A 15,361-nucleotide genomic window follows, 5' to 3' on the forward strand; every position below is an offset into this window, starting at 1 on the left:
TTTATCTCTGCTTGCTGCTCCTGGTGTTTTGCATATGTGGAATGTATTGGGGAAATTGTTTACCTGAAATAATTTGGTAATTGGATTCTGGTGGAGATAGGTTAATTAAAATAAACAATCAGGTCCAAGCTGTGTGGACTGTAGGTCTGCAGACAGTCACGAGTTTTTCAGTTAGTAGTATGATATAGTATAGGATAATATAGTATCTCTCTTTAATATAGTTGTAATGTAATACAGTATAGTTTTAATAAAGTGAGTGTTCAGCATTCCGCAGCCTTGGAGTCAGATGCCAATAAATCCCTGCCTCGGGGGTCACCTTGTATTCAATAGGCTTTCAGGTTTTTTTATGTACTCTGAGTTAGATGCAAGGGAGAAATATCAACAAGATAATTTTTAGTAAATAGTTTAAACTCCAGTCATATTCTACAGTGGGTGCCTTGCTTTTATTTTTCAAGTCAGGGTAATTTTGTTAGTGTAATAGATGAGTAATGTAATAGTTTGCTCTCACAATTAAAAGATACATATTATGTAAATGTATAGTAATGTTATTGTAATATATCCCCCCCCATAGACCCCTTTTCCCTCCCCCTTCTAATAGCCTTAGCAGTCAGGACATTTAGAGAAGGCCAGCTTGTTACCAGGAGGTGCAGCGTAACAACACCTGACCTCCAATCAAGATGTAAGAAAGTAATCTCCACCAATTGACTGAAATAGGGGTCTCCTTGAGCCAGGTCTTATACGCTCTTGGAGATCTATATCACACCCAAGATAGTTCAGCTACCTTAAAAGGCATAAAATCAGCAGGATGGCTTCTGTGGTAGTGTTGGAAACAAAAAAGTTTTAATAAAAGGCAAAATAACAAAAACCTTTACAGAGAAAAACAGAGCCAGGTGCAAGAGGTTCTTGCTCCTGGTAAAACACCTCACAAAAGCGATTAGTTTCTTTGTTGTCTTATTTTTCTAGTAAATTGCTCAGACGGGACTTTTTGGCTCCTGTCCAATTGGTTATCCTTAAGTTCGAGGTGAAGTCCCCTAGGTCCTATGATGTGTCTTTTTCGCTAATAGAGGAAAGAAACTTCTGGGCTTTTTTCCTTTTTAAGGAGACAAAGGATAGTTTTGTCACTCCGTCAACAGGGGGCACATTCCTACAATAGACAGCAGAGAAAGAGTTGACTGACAAAACTTTAGGAGGGAGCTAAGGGTACAAAAGGCAGAGCATCCATTTTGTAGACAAGCACGTTGCTAGTAGTCATGGGGGCTCCCAGCGCTGAAAACTTTTTTCTTATTCAGTCCTTTGTTCTAATTTTTTAAGGTTTAATAAACCTTTGAAATTTTAAAAGTGAGCAGTCGTTTCCCACAAATGGGGGTTCGTGCCGGGAGATAAAACCTCTTCTCTGTGGCCCAGGAGATTTCGGACGAATAGTATGCCCCTGCCGATTTTGGCAGATCGAACGACCTCTCCTGTGACCATTGGTGATTGCAGGTCGGCACCCCAGAGACTACAAAGACTGGATAACGAAAAAGAAGAGGGGGAAGAAGAGGAAAAGCCCCTGAAAACTGCAGATCTAGAGGATTGTGAGTACTAGTGAGAGTAAGAGCTGAGAGTATGCTTGAAGTGTGAGTAGTGTGCTTGGGGGTCGGTCTGAGACTTAGAAAACCCTCATAACTATTTCTGGCCACATTGTAATTTCCGTCCTCCCAATGTATAAAAGTCAACTTCAGACAATACATGGGACCCGTCCTGGTCTCTTGAAGCTTTAAGATATGGACGGTCGGAAGAAAAATGACGGCGGGACGTGTAAGGGGAGGAGAGTGGGGACCCCGTGGCTGGCGGGATGCGTGAGATTGAGAGATTTGTGGGGGCTCGAGAGCACTTGGGGGTTGGCAGGTTGAGAGTCACAGTGTTGGAGTGATCGCAGGGCTTGCTATTCAGTGGAGGTCGCGTGGCTGCTCCACGTGGAGCAGCGGCGCGCTCAGGGCGGCGGGCTTCCGGTGCGCACTCGACGTGATGGTTTCCAGAGCTTACCGGCCGAGGCTTGGGGAGAAGTGCTACCATTAGTGGCAGCGACTGGGGAGTGCCGGGTGTGGGGGCGTCCGAACTAGCCCAGTGGTGCGGTGCTTTCCGGGCGGAGGGACCACGGGGGCTGTGCGCGGGCGCCTGCTTGTGGTGGCTCGGGGACGCCCAGCGGGGCTGACCCATTAGCGGAGTGCCCGGGGGCGGCACTGGCGGGACCGCCGCTTGGGGAAAAACTGAGTGAGCGGGATTTTCCGAGCGAAGACCGCGGGGGAGGAGGCGGGCGAGGTTCCCCCAACCCGTCGGCGCAGGGGAGACCAGGGAGGCAAGTCTGCACAAAGTAGCGCTCATTGCCGCACTGGGCCCTACAAGTTTCCAGTGCACGCTGACCCAGCAAAAGGGGGGGGGGAGGCGGCAGAAGCCCAGAGCAGTGACGCAACCAATCCCGCAGCCGGCGGGGGGAGCTGCCGATGGCAAGTGGGGACGCCTGGCAGGGCGAACCGTGTGCGCAGGGTTTTCCAGACAGGAGCCACGGGCGGGGGCTGGTCTGTGTAAGCGGCGGCCTGCAGAAGCACAACATAGTAGCTCCCGGCACTTGCTGCCCCAGTGGGGGCGGCAGCAGTGCCAGGTGCGTTTCGTACAAGGCTCTGCCGAGAGTCAGGGACTGGCTTGGCTGTGTTGAGGGTCGCGGAGACGCAGAGGTCACCAGCCCAGCGGCGGCGCGAGGCGCGCTCTGCATAAAAAGCCGCTTGAGAGAGGCTGTGTGCACGGGATTTCCTGGACGACAGCCACGGACGGGGGGCTGGTCTGTGCAAGGAGCGGCCAGCGGAGACTCAGCGTAAGGATTCCCGGCGCTCGCTGCCCCAGCAGAGGCAGTGGTGGCGCTGGGCACGATTCGCACAGCATTGCCGAAAGTCAGGAGCGGGCTTAGATGTGCGATGGTCTTGTAAACCGCAGAAGTCGCTGGCCCAGAGGCAGCAGAGGGCCGCCAGCAGCGACTGGGAAGGCTTTTGCCAAGTGCGGGGGCATCCGACAAAAACCAAGTAACACAGAATATCCAAGCCGTGTGCCGCGCGGGCCCGCATAGGCGGTAGCGTGCCGGGGATCGGGAGCTGTGTCTGTTATGCGGGGATCTCGGGGGGTCCGCGTGGGTAGCCTTCAGCGGTTGCTCCAAACCGAGACGCACCAGAGAGTTGAACTAATGCAAAACTGTTGAATAGCTCCTTTCCCAATCACAGGATTGTGCTGCATCCAGTGCTTACTCCCCAAGGCACAGGGATCCCCGCCGAAACGTCTGTCTGTGATAGTGCTGAGAAGTCTCTCCCCTCTGTGCTAATGCCTTCACACAGAACCACAGAATAGTTTGGGTTAGAAGGGACCTTGAAGCTTATCTTGTTTCACCCCCTGCCATAGGCACTCTGCCATGGGCAGGGACGCCTTCCTCTATCCCAGGGTGCTCCAAGCCTTGTCCAACCTGACCTTTAACAATTCCAGGGATGAGGCAGCCACAACCTCCCTGGGCAACATCTGCTCAGTGTTTTTCTAGAAGTCTCTTCGTTTTCCAGGGGAGACTCTCCCTTGAGAGCTGCCGCAATGATCTGCCTCAGTGCAACACTCAAGTTCCTGAGCTCTGACCAGACCCCATCTGTACTGAGAGCACTGGTCCTGTTGTGGGCTGACAGCCAAGGGCCACACAGTAGCACACAGGCTTAGCTACCAGAATATTTGCAGCTCATAGAAATATTGACTCTAGTTCTAAACACTGACTAAAGCTGATAAATCCTAGCCCTGTTTTTATTCCCAACATTAATACTACAATATTTAGCTGTTAATTCCTCTTTAATACCTGAGATTAACAAGTAACAGTTAGTCCCTCCTGGGCAGTCAGGGAGCTGGCTGGAATCACCAAGCTTTGCCCTGCTGCTCCACCTTAGCTTCCTCACTTTTCTGCATAACCAGAGTATATGGACATGCCTGAGTGTCTCTGAGCAATGCCCTCACCTTGCTGTGGGGCGAGTAGAGGAGCAGAGCTGAGTACAGCCAACCCCTGAGTACTTCCTTTCTTTTTGTTCTTTCTCCGTCTAGCTAGTTGGGAAGGTGAGCCTTACTGAAAGGACCTGTGGTTTGCTAATTAGAGAGTCCCCAAGGAAAAAAGGAAGATCCTCTCTCCTCTTCTCTTGCCTTCCTCTGGGCTACTAAACCTCTAGTCTTTTCTTTTTCCTTAGTCTTTGTTGGAGATTTTTTCAGAGATGGCTTAGAAAGCAGCTGTAAGGAGCAGATTCTCACAGCCTGTTTCTGTGAACAGCAGAGGTTCTCAGGTTATTTTTAACTACAGGTAAAAGTGACAAACATGAAGGCCTTGAGAGCCTTGCACATCAGAGTTCTCAGGCAGCTTTCTCATAACAAGTGGATGTTCTATCTTTGGCTGTTTTGGGAAAGCAAGAATAATTTTGAGAACCCAAATCTTGGTATTGGAAACATAAGGTGGAGTTGGTATGTTATCTCTGACCTATTGTGAGCTCAGATTTTGCAATATGCATGAACTTGATTAACACTGTTATAAAAGGTGATTGATTGATTAATAAAGTGGAGTCGATGCTGACCAACGCAAGGTGGGTCGTCTCCCCTCCAACTTCAATATATGGTGACCTCCTTGACGTGATATTGCAACACCACGAGAAGTTGGAGTAAAGGGTCGGGTTCCGTGTCCAAATCTGCAGCCGGGACAAAGCAGCCGGAACAGCAGAAGCGTCAAGAAAAAAAAAAAAGCGAAAAGAAAAGTCGCCGAGAGACGCCGTGCTCCGGGTGGCCGTAACAGACGGGCCCGGCCGAAACATGCGGCACGAAGCCTAGAAAGAGCTGCAAAAGCGCGCTGCTTAGAGGTAATGGGAAGGCAAGCCGCATATGATTTTTTATTTGCTTTTTTACAAAGGGGACAGATTAAGGGGATGAATTTGCAAAAGGATTTAACGGGACTTTGGACTAATGGCTATGCTGGAGGGATTTTCCTTATTCTCCTTACGGTTTACGACTTAACGGGATGGCGTGAATTCGGTGATTTATCATGGGAGAGTAGTAAACCCGTCAAGACGCTGAGCAAGCTATGGGGGGAGAGCCGGCGCCGCAGGAGAAGCCGTGCCGCGCCGCGGAAGCCAAGCCGCCGCAGCGGCAGGGAGAAGCCGCACCGCGCGCCGAGAACCGGGCCGAGCCTCAGGGGGAGCCGAGAGTGGCCGAGCAGCCGCGGGAGCTGAGAGCAGTCGCACCGCGCCCCGCGCAGAGGAAGCCGCCGAGGCTGCAGCACGTACAGAGCGCGCACCAGCACCACCAGCGCCGCGGCCATGCCGAGTCGAGCCAAGCCGCTGCCGCGCCGTGAGACCAGAAGTTTTTTTTCGCCTGCTCCGACATCGCAGAGAGCCGTGCACCGCGGGGGGAGCGGGGCCGCCGCGGGGGGAACAGCCGTGCCCCGCAGCCAGCGCCAGGCAGCCACCACCAGCATCCCAGCGCAGAAGAAGCCGCGCCGCGCCGAGCTCAGCGCGGGGGGGCTTAATCCCTCTTCTGACACGCAACGCCGCAAGACCAAATTAACTCTTGGTAGCTCTGCTCTAATTTAAAGCTACTTAAATCTGCTACCTTAGTTTATATGTATTTCATACTCATTTTCATAAGCTTTGGGTTTTCTTTTTTCCTCTCCTGCTCAGACTAGTGGTACGCCAGGTGAGAGGAGTCTGCTGCTGTTCTGAAGTGGTTGATTTAGCTTGTTGATTGAAAACTTAGATTTGCAGTTTTGTGGTTTACCAAGAAATACCAGGACTCACTCTCTCCTGCCCTTTTCAGCAGTGTTAGTAATTCAGTGATACAAGTCAGTTACCAGCTTAGAGTGTAGCTGAGAAAAGTGGGCACACCTTTTACCTTTCCTTGCTGCTACAAACAGTCTTAGCTGTGAAAGGCCCAGGGCTAGAGTGCACTGGGCTAAAGCTCCTAGACTCTCATTCTCTCCTGACTGTGCAGTTTCTTGCCATGTCTGTGCTTGGCTGCAGGTAATCTGGAGTCTAAAATAAGAGCCTGCAGTGGCTTAGGCTGCTTTAGCTTCCTTCTCTTAACTTTTAGTTATCTTTTTGAGTTTCAGAACACTTCAAGTATCCACTTTCCAATAATAATAGTTTCAAGAGGTTTTGCATTTCAGAGTGCAGACAGATCTTTCTATCGGGCTTTTGTTTGATCCTAAATGCTGCTTTTAAAGATTTTAAACAGTGTCTTACTCCAGTGGTATGCAATGTAGCTTTGCTGTTCCCTGAAAGCTAAATTAAGAGTGATAAAGAAAAATAGTTTTGGTATAGATCAAAGGTTTTACTGAATTACTAATATAGAAGGTAATGCATAAACACAAACTTTAAATAGTGTATGTGTTTTAAAGATTTAAGCTAAAAAATGTCTATTTTACACAAGGAAAACATCTGTTGATGTGTTTCCTCAAAGAGGCATTTTATAAAATTGCTATATAATTTTTAAATAAGAATTGTTTCCTTTCTCTGAATCCAAAGGAAATGTTTGTTTTTTAAAAGTAGTGTTTCCTACTCCAAAGCCACTTTAGAAAGCATAATAATAATATAAATAAAATAATAAAATATTAAATAAATAATAAAATAAAATAATGATAAATAATAAAATGAAATAATGATAAATAATAAAATGAATAAGATAAAATAATGATTTATAATAAAATGAAATAATAATAAAAATATGAATTAAAAATTTGAAATAATTAATAATTTCAAATTTTAGTTAATAAAAGCATGGTTTTTAAAAGCATGTGATTAACAAAAACATACAGCATCTGATATTCATTTTGGAATATCACTTGCTTTTTATCATGATTGCAAGCAAACAAACTTTTGTTGACCAAAAGTTTTGTGTTAAAATTAAAATTATATTAAGTATAAGTTATATAGAATTTAAAATCAGCTGATTTTGTTAAAATTAAGCTTAGGTAATGTTAAGTTTTGTTAAGTTTAAATATTTTAAGTATTTTAAGTCTAAATATTATTAAGTTTGAGTGATGTTAGATAGATTTATGCTTTTATGATAGGCATTTAAGCCTTGCTAGCTGAGAATATTGCTTATAATGTAATAGTTGTTAGAATTGCCTACTTTTATGTTACAAAGAGTGTGACAGCCCATAGAACTTTTCTGATTCTTGTTTAAGTTTTGTTAGAGTTAATTGATTTTACATGTAAGTTTTTGTTGGTCTTAAAATAAGTCTGTTAAGTTTAAATATTTTAAGTGTTTTAAATGCATACTAATTTTTCACTACTCCAAATCAACCAAGGACTGAGAAATAACCCAGCTGATGCCATTTGAGCCGAATGACCAAAGGATTACAGTCTGTGAAACTGATCTTGAACTTTTCTGAGAAACCCAATTAAGAGGTGGATGTGAAAACTTCAAGGACACAAACATCATTTTTCAGACTCGCAGTTCGCCTCCTCCCCAGGTGCACATGAGGGAGGACAGCTGACAGCTTTTAACCCTTTAGAGTAAAAGCCATTGCTCGGACCATGGCTGGGGGACCTTATAGAGATACTGAGTGTACTTTTGAATGCTTTGTTTGTTTTGCTTTGTATTCTTGGTGGTATTCAAGATATGGTCAGAAGAATAATATAGAGACCTAGCATACCAACCTCCTTGTGCAAAAAAAAAGAAAAAACCGGGAGTTGTTGGAGATTTTTTCAGAGATGGCTTAGAAAGCAGCTGTAAGGAGCAGATTCTCACAGCCTGTTTCTGTGAACAGCAGAGGTTCTCAGGTTATTTTTAACTACAGGTAAAAGTGACAAACATGAAGGCCTTGAGAGCCTTGCACATCAGAGTTCTCAGGCAGCTTTCTCATAACAAGTGGATGTTCTATCTTTGGCTGTTTTGGGAAAGCAAGAATAATTTTGAGAACCCAAATCTTGGTATTGGAAACATAAGGTGGAGTTGGTATGTTATCTCTGACCTATTGTGAGCTCAGATTTTGCAATATGCATGAACTTGATTAACACTGTTATAAAAGGTGATTGATTGATTAATAAAGTGGAGTCGATGCTGACCAACGCAAGGTGGGTCGTCTCCCTCCAACTTCAATAAGTCTTCAGACTTTTCATCTTGTAGTTGCCAAAGAGAAGAGCTTAAGTGTCAAAAGCTTAGACACAGATACCTTTCTCTCCTTCAGTCCAAGATGACAAGCCTGTCTGCTCCCACCCCAAAGGCACAAGAGGTGCTTTTTAAACTGAACCACAATGTCTCACCCACACTCCCCTTTCCTATCCCCATCCTTGCCATGACACGGGAGACCCACAGAGGTGTCGGAGCCAGGAGAGCTGTGACAGAGTCCTATATATGTGTGTGTCAGTGTGTACAGCTCTGTGTACATGTGTGTTTTTCTAGTGTGCCCAGATGTGAGTGTACACATCCTGCTTTGCACAGTGTACCTGTGTACTGGTGTGCACAGCACTATTCACATAGATACACTGAAGTGCACGTGATGTGTACACTGCTGTTTACATGTGTGTTGAATCACACACACTCAAGTGTGAGTGGGTCTGTGCACAGCTCTGTGCTTGTGAGTATACAGAGGTTCTGCTAGTGGGAGCATAGCTCTGTGTGAGACGTATATATATTAATATGCATAACACTGCACACATTGGCGTGCTCAAAACTCTACGTGTAAACAAGTCATGCTTGTAGGCACATGTGCATCAGTAGAGACTGTACATAAGTGTCTGTATAATGGGTGCTGATGTAGCAAGTTGAGTGTACACAAATGTGTGCTGCTAGCAAGTACCATAGTGCACAAGAGCTCTCTGCAACTGAGCAAGTACCTATGTGTATGTACACTAGCTCTGCACGTGTTCCTGTGTGCACACACAGGCTGGGCACGCCCAGGGACATAGCTCTAGATACACAGCTCTGTGCATCCGGCTGCTGTCCCACCTAGAAAAACAGACGTGTGTGTATATGTGTATTTGTGTGTATATCACTACCTAGCTCTGTCGAAAGAAGGGGACCAGGACACCAGTTGGTTCATCACAGGCCCCTCAGGTCCGGTCCGGTCCGGTCCCGGTCCCTCAGGTCCTTCTGGTCCAGTTTATTGAAGAAAGTATCAAACACTTATACAGCAAATAATAAGCTTATGAATATTCTGTAAGCCAAGCAATCTATTGGTTAAACTATAGCATTAACTCATCCTCATTCCTTAGGGGTTACATCTCTCTTTTCTCATGCCTCTTTCACTGTTTGTTATCACACTACAGCTAGGCCTCAAGGACATGCTATCAACACAGGTGCAGGACTTGGAATTAGCCATGGTTTTGTACTTTTCCATTTTTTAGCAGCTAAATTCCCAACATCTCCCCTGTTTTTATTTTTTTAAAAAAAAGAGTTCTATGGGCTAACTGTGTTACACTTTTTACAACTCAAAAATAGACAATTTTAACAACTAAACAGTATTTTTATCTAGCAAGGTTTTTCTTTTTCAAGGGATCTAAGCCAGGAAAACAAATCAAAAAGGCTATCACTAATTATAGGACATGCTATATAACAAATACAAAAAAAAAAATTCTATGTGCTATAATGCTCAAACAAAACTCAAATGTGCTAATATAGTTTACAAAAATAAGCCAAAAAAAAAGTTTGCTTTCTATTATCAAACAACAAATATATTTTAAACAAAAACAGTTCTACTCATAAATGCTTCTGATTGTCTCTTTTAACGAGAGTTTCTCTAATGTTCACAACAATATTTTGCACACAGGTCATAAAACAAACGCCTATCATAAAAGCATAAATGTATCTAACATCACTTAAACACAATAACATTTAAATTTAAAATATTTAAACTTTAAATATTTTAATTTAACAGAGTTTAACATTACTTAAACTTAGTTTTAACAAAAATCAGCTGATTTTAAATTTTATATAACTTAATATAATTTTAATTTTAACAAAAAACTTTTGGTTAACAAAAGTTTGTTTGCCTGCAATCATGATAAAAAGCAAGTGATATCCCAAAATGAATATCAAATGTTGTATGTTTTATTAGTTATATGTTTTTAAAAACCATGCCTTTATCAATTAAAATTTGAAATTATTAAATATTTCAATTTTTTAATATATTTTTATTATTATTTTATTTATTATTATTATTTATTTTATTATTTATCATTATTTTATTTTATTATTTATTTTATATTTTATTATTTTATTCATATTATTATTATGCCTTCTAAAGTGGCTGGGGTAGGAAACACCACTTTAAAAAACAAACATTTCCTTTAAATTTAAAAAAAAGGAAACAATTTTTATTTAAAAACAATTATATTATGCATTACCTTCTATATCGGTAATTCAATAAAACTTTTAATCTATACCTTTTAATCTATACCGAAACTATTTTTCTTTATTTAAAATGTGTACCACTTAATTTAGCTTTCAGGGCTTGAGCTAAAACCATGTCATCAAAAAACTTTGGGTTTCTCATTTCTTAATTTTTCCTCTGAGTTCTTATCTCATTGTGCGTGTTTACTTTTGACTCTACAAGTCTATTATGAAAGCTATATGAAATACATTTTTTCCTAGGGAACAACAAAGCCACATTGCATACAACTGGAATAAAACACTGTTTAAGGTATAGCTGTAGAAAAATTCTTTAGAATTCAGTGTTTGCTTTTACATTTATCACATCTAAACAAAGCTTAAAAAATATAAAAAACACACTCATTATATCTTACTTCTATAACTACTTTAACACATTTTTAACATTTTTAAATTTTTTAAAATACAATTTTAAAGTCTGATGTTCTACTGACTAAGTTGTTTTGGGCTTTTGATGTCTAAAGTCTGTTAGGAAAAACAAAAGTCCCTTTTAACACTTAGGTGAGAAACGTCTTGATATTCTTTGATGTCGCTTGTTTATTATCACTGGTCTCTTAATTGCAGTAGGAATCTTTCTTTTGTTGACAAGAGTCATATTTCTTATGGCTGTCTAACTGAAGCTTCGGAGCAGGCGAGCCCCCCCGCGCTGGGCTCTTTGTTTGCTCGCCGGCGGGCTGACTCCGCTGCAGCTACCGCTGGTCGGGGCGCTCCCCCCGCGGCTGCTCGGCTCGGCTTCCTCCGCCCTGGGTGCGGCGCAGCCCCCGCCGCGGCTTCTCGGCTCCCGCGGCTGCTCTTGCGGCGGCTCCCACGGCGGCTGGCTCGGCTTCCGCCTCGGTCCCCCGCGGCTGCGCTACCGCCGCTGTGCCCATGCCGAGTTTGGAGTAGGATAGCTTTGCAGGCGTCCCGAACCGCGGCTGCTGCTTTGCATTCAGGAATATGCTGAAGCAGTGTGTGGTATATCACTTGCCATGGCTGGCTCAGTTTCTTTGCTGTTTTATCATCTTCTAACACTGCTTCCCACAATATATCCCCAGATTTTCTCTGTTCTGAGAGTTCATAAACCGTTTGTGGGTTAAGGAAAGTTTCTTCAGCGTATCCGTAGGCTAATAAATTTATCCCCTTTATCTCTTGCCATTTTAGATACGCGGCTAATAACTTATATGCTGCTTGCCTTTTCATACCTCTTTCGTGAGCGCTCTTTGCAGCTTTTCAGGCTCCGGCAGCACGTAATGGCTCAGGTCACCGATGTGAACCCCAAGGGTGCTTCAAAGGTCCGGCACCGTCTCGGCTGCGTACGAGACCCAGCTCCAACTTCCCCGACCGTGGCATGCTCTCTCCCCCTTTTTCTTTTAGTCGAGACGAGAGGGGTCAGCGTTCAGGGTCACCATTATGTCGAAGGAAGGGGACCAGGACACCAGTTGGTTCATCACAGGCCCCTCAGGTCCGGTCCGGTCCCAGTCCCTCAGGTCCTTCTGGTCCAGTTTACTGAAGAAAGTATCAAACACTTATACAGCAAATAATAAGCTTATGAATATTCTGTAAGCCAAGCAATCTATTGGTTAAACCATAGCATTAACTCATCCTCATTCCTTAGGGGTTACATCTCTCTTTTCTCATGCCTCTTTCACTGTTTGTTATCACACTACAGCTAGGCCTCAAGGACATGCTATCAACACAGGTGCAGGACTTGGAATTAGCCATGGTTTTGTACTTTTCCATTTTTTAGCAGCTAAATTCCCAACATAGCTCTGCTAGTTAGAGTAGGCCCTGGCTCTCTGCAGGAAATGGGACTCCTGTACAACTAACCAATATGATTAAGCAGAAGCCATTTATTGTTTACATTATGCACTTATTTATACATTCTAAAACTACTGCACACACTAGTCATGCATTTCTTGATTGGTACTTCTATCTTGTCCATGCATTCTGCACACACTCTTCAGGGTATGTGATTGGTTACAGTCCAGGTGGTTCACAGCCCTCTGTTATCTAGCTCTTGCAATCTTGGCATTCTGTTTCTCAGCCTCTTCTTTCTTAATTTAGCACAATTTATGTCTTAGTAACCTTGATGCATTCCAGAGGGCTCTGATAAGAATAAACTAGAGATAGTTTGGCTAGGGCACAATGTTGCCTAAGTTGTTCAGATACATTGCTACAGCTCTCTCTGTACACTCTGTTCTTGTAAGGAGAAAAATTTGCCTCTATGTATAATTTTGCCTAAAAGGTTTATGTAAAGTTGCATACAGCGATTTCCATAAAATTTAATAGTGTTTAAGTTTCCATTAAATCTCTATAAACAGGGGTATCTACAATGGCTGTGACTCACTGCTGTTCTAGCCCATGTTCCCTAGAAACTACATCTGTCAAAACAGGATGCTAGGCTAAGTGCTAAATCTCTCTTCATAGGCCACGCAGTTCCCTTGTGTCAAACATATAAGGCAGTGCAATGTATTATATCTTCAGTTTAACCCCTCAGTAGAGAGGTCCCTTTCAGGTACTACTAACCACTGAATTGGCTGTGTGAACTGCAGAGTGGGAGTGGACTCGTTGACAGAATTCAAAGCCCAGTGAAAGAACCCAAAGAATAGACTGTAACATCCAGACCGAGTGAGAGAGAACCGAAGAAGCTTGAAGATCTCCAAAAAGTATAGTCGAGCTTTCACCAGCTATGTTGAAGATTGTTTACTAACACTTTGGGTGGGGAGTTTGAACTGTATCATTGATGTAATTATCCTATTTTAATAGGTAAGAATTACAAGCATCTGTTAAAGGGAGATACACAGAGATTTGTAAGAAGTATTGAGACAGTTTCCTTAAGAACCAACAAGTAAGGTAAAACAAGGAATAGAGGGCAAGACTGGGTTGGCCTCTGTGTTCAACACCAAGAATATTTTAGGCCTGCTGTGGGTGGCAACCCTGTAGGCATGGTAAGGTGGGAACAAGAGAGCCATACCAGACCTCTATCATTCCTCAGTTGTCTCTTAATCCAACGGAGACTAAAAAAGCAAGACTAAATTGGCCTCTGTATCCCAATTTGTCCATTTCCAAATAAGATTTTTTTCTTGTTCCCACTGTCCTTGCCCACATCAACAGATGCTAGCAAAAATTATTTTTATTTCTTTTTTGAGAAGTAAGGGTAGATGATCAGAATCAAAAATAAGAGTTAATTGTTCGAACCAAATGACTCATAGAAAAGGAAAAGGGGGGGTTTGGTATAGATGAGTAATGTAATAGTTTGCTCTCACAATTAAAAGATAAATATTATGTACATGTATAGTAATGTTATTCTAATATGTCATGTCCCCCACCTCCCCCATAAACCCCTTTTCCCTCCCCCTTGTAATAACCTTAGTAGTCAGGACATTTAGAGAAGGCTGGCTTGTTACCAGGAGGTGCAGCGTAACAACACCTGACCTCCAATCAAGATGTAAGAAAGTAATCTCCACCAATAAATGGCAGAGAAAGAGTTGACTGACAAAACTTTAGGAGGCACTAAGGATATAAAAGGCAGAGCATCCATTTTGTAGACAAGCACGTTGCTAGTAGTCATGGGAGTTCCCGCGCTGAAAACTTTTTCCTTATTCAGTCCTTTGTTGTAATTTTTTGTTAAGGTTTAATAAACCTTTGAAATTTTAAAAGTGAGCAATTGTTTCTCACATTAGCATTATAGCATCATGCCTGAAGTAGGCCCTTGATGACAGGCATGGGAAGCAACTTTGTTGCTCTCCAGCAAGTATAAGTAAAGCTAGCAGCCATATTTTTTCATATCCCTCCATTTCAAAATGAGGAAGTTTTATCATGGTTTGTTTCTTTCATTAAAAGTCAGTAGATGCAAATGGTTGGTTGAAGTGCTATCTACAGGAATCAGTTTGAATAGCTTAATTTTTTTCCCCTCCTCACTAGTACGATTTAATTGGTGTTAGCAGTGGGGAGAGTAGTGGTTCTGTTTTGTGGCTTTAAATGTTGTCAATTAAGTGTGTTCTAGTGCAGAAGATGATCAAGCTACCACCCACCGACACACATTCTTACTGGTTGACAGCCAGGTAAATTGTGCTGGCAGTGATAGGCTTGGACTTTAATATTAGCTTTTGGGTTTTTATTGTCTTGGATTTTGCTATCATCTTTAAGATTGTTTCTTTTTAAATGCTTGCAACGCAAGTGTACATAATTTAAAAGCATTTTGTTTGTGTGGTGTTGTAATTCCAATGTTTTCTCCCATGATATCTCTAAAGTATTCTAGTGTTTAACCTAATGAGGAATTTGATTAAAGTGTCAGCTTGGTTCCTTTGTAAAATTATTTTAGAAATCCAAATGTTTCTATGCTTTTGAATAGGCATAAAATAAATGCTTAACTTTAAATATTATTTTATTTGAATATGTTAAGTATAGTGTGAAATTGATGTACAGGTGGAATAATCCAGTGGCTCAAGAGTATGCTCAGGTCACTGATTATGTACGACTTTGTACAAGTCATATAATTAGTGACAAATTCAGAGTTTTTCTGTGGGAATTTTACTGCTGTTATTTTAACAGTATAAGATGGTCTGCATGGATTTAAATCATGTGTGGCAACACACCTTTGGTTTTCCAGTTACTTTTAAAAACATTTTTAAATCAATTGTTTGGTTGTATTTTGTATATAGATGGTCCAAATCACAGCATTAAATGTAGCTTGCAAACACTTCCTTACAGATACTTTTCCCACCTATTTTTTTAATGAAAAAAAATAAAAGCAGGGAAACAAAACAGAGTTTATATTTGCTTTGAAGAAATGCGTACTCAAAAAATTGAGGGGCGACACACTGCTGATGTAAAAAGACTTAAAACAATTGGATGTATGTGTATATGCAAAAATATATTGTGTTTCTTAAAGTTAAATAAGGATTTGGGTGGGTGAGAAATAGTCTTGTTTTACTCCTCCAAATTAATGATAGATGTT

At 42.4% G+C, this 15,361-nt stretch overlaps 1 protein-coding gene across 6 annotated transcripts in view; it reads left to right on the top strand.

Annotated features, from left to right (window-relative positions):
- Positions 1–15,361, top strand: part of LOC141726983 (chromodomain-helicase-DNA-binding protein 1-like) — a 127,183-nt gene that overhangs the window by 39,428 nt on the left and 72,394 nt on the right. The window lies entirely within an intron of this gene.

Source organism: Zonotrichia albicollis, chromosome W (assembly GCF_047830755.1).
Source record: "Zonotrichia albicollis isolate bZonAlb1 chromosome W, bZonAlb1.hap1, whole genome shotgun sequence".
Classification (NCBI taxonomy): Eukaryota; Metazoa; Chordata; class Aves; order Passeriformes; family Passerellidae; genus Zonotrichia; species Zonotrichia albicollis.